Source organism: Acanthisitta chloris, unplaced genomic scaffold, assembly GCF_000695815.1.
Source record: "Acanthisitta chloris isolate BGI_N310 unplaced genomic scaffold, ASM69581v1 scaffold25934, whole genome shotgun sequence".
In the NCBI taxonomy this organism is placed as follows: Eukaryota; Metazoa; Chordata; class Aves; order Passeriformes; family Acanthisittidae; genus Acanthisitta; species Acanthisitta chloris.
Window position 1 is genome coordinate 26,666 of NW_008670185.1, and position 4,935 is coordinate 31,600.

At 42.0% G+C, this 4,935-nt stretch overlaps 1 protein-coding gene across 1 annotated transcript in view; it reads left to right on the plus strand.

The window, feature by feature from the left end:
* Positions 1-4,935, plus strand: part of PTCH1 (patched 1) — a 36,860-nt gene that overhangs the window by 17,545 nt on the left and 14,380 nt on the right. The gene's annotated exons all lie outside the window — the stretch shown is intronic.

The following is a 4,935-nucleotide window of genomic DNA, read 5'->3' on the forward strand; positions in this document are numbered from 1 at the left end:
CGGAGAAGGAAGAATGCCTAGGTGCTCAACTGAATGCACATGTGGACTCACTGTTTCTACAGCAGGTCACTTAAAGACTGTGTTAAAGTTTGCTCCCCACTAAGACGATTTTGAAGCTTTAAGTGATTATATCTGTGCCATTCATTTCTAAGCAGTTAATGAGGATTATAATTAACGGCCAAATATGGCCCACTGTCTAGGGGAGAAGGAAGAATGCCTAGGTGCTCAACTGAATGCACATGTGGACTCACTGTTTCTACAGCAGGTCACTTAAAGACTGTGTTAAAGTTTGCTCCCCACTAAGACGATTTTGAAGCTTTAAGTGATTATATCTGTGCCATTCATTTCTAAGCAGTTAATGAGGATTATAATTAACGGCCAAATATGGCCCACTGTCTAGGGTAAATAATGTTTGCTGAGTGTTTTCAGAACAGTAAGTGAAAAGTCCCTGCCCAGTGATGTATTCTGACACAGGCTTAACTTCTGAACTTAAGTGATCCTGTTGGCTTCATCTGGAACTGCTGGCAGAGAGAAAATTCATTGTAGCTTATGTGTTTTATCAGACTGGGAATTTACTACATATTCTAGATTTCCAATCAAGTATCCTTCCTCTTTCTATGGTACAGTTTGTTCTGTGCTGAAGTCTAACAGGTTGGGGAAACACAAGAGAAGGCATGGCCTTTCAGGTACTACAATGATACTGTATTGAAGTCAACTTACTAAACATACTAGAATTATATGTGTTGAGACAAGTAACTGTTTTGTATTTAAAATAAATAGTACTGTTACATCTCAGCAAATTTAACAGGAAGCACACCCTGCCCAGGAGTACTTACTTCTGTCCTACCTCTCTCTTTCTGTTGGAAGAATCTTCAGGAAGCTTTTGCCAATGGAAAAATAAATTGTGCTGACCTAGTGAGACTGTAAATATTAACCTTAACTGTGTACAGATGACCATTGCAGCCAGTGATTCTTAGAAAATGTGTAGGTAACTATCAGTATTTAGGGATTTTTATTCCTTCTGGAAATATGTTGGATCATATTAGGAAAGCAGATGCATCTAAGTGACACGTATATGCAAAATGAGCAAGATTCCTGTGTGTTTAATGCATTGATAAATAATGCAAAGCAATATTTCAGCCATTAGCTTTGGCATTTTTTAATGGTTTTTAAATACATTGGATCCATTCATTACAGTCTACTTACTGGAAGTTTTATTTAAAATATTTTGCTCACATAAGCGTGTTGAGGTTGTAGGGGGAGGCATTACTGGCAGGAAGAAAATTCAGCATAGCTTAGATGTTTTGCTGGATTGGAGCCTTACTATGCTTTCTAGATTTCTAAGCAATCATCCTTCTCCATGCTTTCCCAAATTCTCTTAAACCTCTGCTGTTTACTTTGTTTCTTTTGTGGGTGGTTGTTGTTGCTGTTCTGAAACATTAAGAAAAAATGTGTCTGGTGTCCTCCCTTCAACCATTTCCTCCTCCCCTATGAGGGAGATGAAAATCTTGAGATAATGTTCAAGATCTTCACATACTAGTGCTCAACCTCAGCACAGTCTGCCAGCAATAAAGTCAGGAAGAGGTGCCCTTGGAACTACACCCTTGCAGGCTCCTCAAAATGAAGTGCCCACTTGGTGTTGCTACCAGAGGTGCTCTCATTTCTAATGCCTCTCGGGTGCAGCACATACTTTCTGGAACCTCTTCCACTCTGGGTGCCTCCCTGTCCTCTTTATAATCACCTGCTTGTGCTGAGGACTGTTTTGCGTGGCCCTGGCCCAGTGCCAAGGGCCTTCACGTTTCTTTCTCTGCACTGTATGTCCATGCTCATATGTGACCTTTCTAGATCTGCTCTTTTCTTAGAGATGTTCCTATTCTGTGCTTGTTGCCCACAGTTGCTTTTCCCATTCCAGCCCGCATTAGCATCCTGTCCTTATTTGTCCTCTACTTTTCTTCCACTAGAGGTGCTATGAGTATTCCTCCTACCCTGTCTGTACTTGACTGGCTGTGTGGAGCTAAAATGTTAGTGGGGTGGTCAGGGAGACTCCAGGAAGCAATGATTTGCTGTGGTCCAAGTGGACATGTCAGTCCTGTGATGGAAGGTGCATTGCTTGGCCCGTTGATCACCCATGGCTTTTGAATTAATCATTATGATTAATAATTACCATTTAGGTCTGTATCCTTACCCTTCATCCCCACCTTCCCCAAGAGGGGCACAGTTAATACAACCCAGCAGAGCTATCTTCCCAGAGTGTGATACTGCATTCACAAAGCTGTAAAGGAGGATATTGAGACCTATCAACAGAAAGACGTTGTATTTTGAAGCAGTGTAGGGCATTTATGTAACAGGGGGAGCTGAATCAATACTGGTACTAAAAACTCCCACACTTGTTGGGGTAAAATCTCAAGGTGTGGACACTAATAGACAGAGTAATACGGGTTGTTTCCAACTGTGGCTGGTGCTGAAGGAGTCAAGGGGAGGACGTGTGAAAAAAAGCACTTTTTTATAAAGAAGCTGTCCCTGGTCTTAGCCATATGTTTTTCCTTGTTTAATAGCAGTGGAGTGCCTTCTGGCTAATGCATTTCTCTTTTCAGAGGTCCCCTTGTATTTTGCTTTCTCGTGTCGTATTATGTTAGCATATTTTCTCTTACTGAATATGCAACAGCAAAAAGTGAACACTAATCATTCATTTAAACTGGAAATGTTAACATTATTTTTGTAAGTGATTGAATGTAAATGCGGTAGCTTGAATTCCCTGATGGCTTGTAATCAGGCTTGTTTTTGCAAAGGGAAATCTTATCTGGTGTTTCATGGTGGCAGCTGTTCACATGAGTCAGTAGGAATTCCTTCCCCATTCCTGCATCCCACATAATTTTGGAGGTTGTCACCTTTTTCTGAAGCATTAAGCAAAAGTGACTGCTGATGTGAAAAAATCCCATATATAAGATTTTTTTAATTCCCTCAATTTTTATAGCGTTTCTGCAGAAAGAGATCAACAAGATACTTTTATCTTTCTGCCCAGAAACATTTCATTAATTCTGTTTATAAAAGATTAAATGTCTTTTAAAATAATTGGTTTGAACATGTTTATTTTGAAAGCAGCAACTCCACTATTAATTTCAAAGTGTAATGGGAAATTTTATTTATTCGAAATTGGAAATTATTTAGAAATTAAACACAACTGATAGTGGTTTTTTTTATATTCTTTCAGCAGACTTTCAGTTGCAGCAGGGTCAGTAATAAAATAACATAAAATAATATATAGTGGTTAAGCCAGCTGGACAAATAGAGATGTGAGGGGGAGCCAGGTTTGAGAGATGACCAAACTTGTGAGAATGGGGAAGCAGGGGGAGACTTGGGAGAGCTAAGTTTTCACCCACTGCAGTATTATTCAATGCACATGCCCTTTTTTGCACCCACAAACTGGTAATGTCAATGCCAGTGTATTTGTTTGTTCCTGTGTGTCTGTGGAGCCCCATGACACGAGTGGGATGTAGTCTGATAGCTCTGCCCTGACATGCTGTCATAGCAGTTTGTGTGCTCCTTCTGCTGAAGGGAGACATTTTTACTGGAAGTTAAGCTGTTCTTTGGTGGTCTCCTTCTTTTCCATATGCTCTTTTGACAGCCTCCTCTTAACTTCCCTAAGTTTTCTTTCATGTGACTGGTACAATAGCACAAAATGCTCTCATGTGGCCACTTTCTGAGAGACTGATACGGAGCTGGACTTGGCACAGGATGGATGATTGGTATTTTTGCATGTCCTAAGCAACGTTTTCCCTCTCTGAGGACGCCAGCAAGCAACGCTTTTTTTCTTTTAAAGGAGGCCTCAAAGTCCTTTGGTGATGCCAGAAAACCTGATGGCAAATTGTCCTCCTCCTGGGACAGTGCAGGAGGGCTGCACGCAGAGATCTGGCAGGCTCCTCTCATTGTTTGGCTGTCAACCTGTTGGCTTCACGTGATTTGACATGACTTAGCAAGACAACATGGGAGGCAGTTTTCTAAGGGAAAGGGGATGAGTTTGTAAATGGGAACGGGTATTCCGTCCCGAAGGTGGTGTCGGCCGGGTGCGTTTTCTCTTCCAGCACTCTTATCTCAGTACAGCTGTAGCTAACCTATCCAGTCTGCAGTGATGGTTTTCATTAGGGCTCCTCGGCCCAGCTGCGAGGTGGGTCGATGATTTCCTCTACCGCCACTCCTCTGGCCTTTTTCTTCCCTTCCCTGGACATGCGGTTTGTCATTTGCTTGCACAGAGCCTCCTTGTACTGGGCTGTGGCTTCCTGTACTAAATCTGATCCAAATTTCTGCTGTGAGGTATTCCCTCCCCCTTGAAGGGTGGCAAGGAGGAAAATAACAGTTGAGAGTGAATAGGTGTTGGCTGTGATCTTTACATGTGCTGGCAGCAGATCCCATGACTTGTATTAGCTGCACAAGTTGAACAGATGGAACAAATTGACAAAATCATGTTCGCTCACGCTGTGCTTGAGGAGCAGCTGAGTTGCTGTTTGAAGTTGAAAGTTTGAGTGTGTTTTTTTTCCCCCCCTTGTAGTGGAATTTCTAGTTATATTGTAGAAGCTATTGCCTCAGTGCTCTGCAGTAGCCCAAAACAGTTAATGAGAGCAGTGTGTGTCCTCCTCTGTGGCTCACTGCACTCGGCCAGGCTTTTGGTGGGGCAGAGGGGAGTAAGGAGAGTGTTTCCCTTCTAGGTAGCAGACTAAATGCCTCCTCTGGTTTTAAGGTGTTAAAGTTGGTTGAGGGTTCAGTTCAGCCCTTTTCTGTTCTGGAACTATCCAGGTCAGGGCAAGATTTCAGCTTCATTTTGAGGACAGTGCATACAAAAGAGGTGATAAATGCAAATACGCTTCTGGAGTTTTGAGTGTGATGATTCTGGAACTGCTCATGAGGAAAACAAATTTTTATTCTAGACAGGATTAACTC